The sequence below is a fragment of the Etheostoma spectabile genome, chromosome 17 (assembly GCF_008692095.1).
Source record: "Etheostoma spectabile isolate EspeVRDwgs_2016 chromosome 17, UIUC_Espe_1.0, whole genome shotgun sequence".
Taxonomy (NCBI): Eukaryota; Metazoa; Chordata; class Actinopteri; order Perciformes; family Percidae; genus Etheostoma; species Etheostoma spectabile.
The window spans coordinates 23262712-23263025 of NC_045749.1; the positions used below are offsets into that span (position 1 = coordinate 23262712).

At 45.2% G+C, this 314-nt stretch overlaps 1 long non-coding RNA gene across 1 annotated transcript in view; it reads left to right on the plus strand.

Annotated features, from left to right (window-relative positions):
* The window catches only part of LOC116705681 (uncharacterized), a 19480-nt gene that overhangs the window by 8525 nt on the left and 10641 nt on the right, over positions 1-314 (plus strand). The window lies entirely within an intron of this gene.

A 314-nucleotide genomic window follows, 5' to 3' on the forward strand; every position in this document is an offset into this window, starting at 1 on the left:
GCAAAGTTAAAATTTCAGACAAATACTAGGTATTTGTTAAAAAGCAGCAGGAGCATTTTGCACAAGTTGAAGGCGTGAGATGTAAATGTGCTGTATTTATATAGCGCTTTTCCAGTCTTAACAACTGCTCAAAGCATCTACAGGAACATTTCACCAATTTCACAACATTCGAACACTGTGCGCCGGGGCTGCGTACAAGGTGCCCCTGCTCATCAGATAAACATTCACACACATTCACACTCCGATGCGCAGCACCGGTAGCAACTCGGGGTTCAGTGTCTTGCCCAAGGACATTTCGACAATGACTGCAGGGG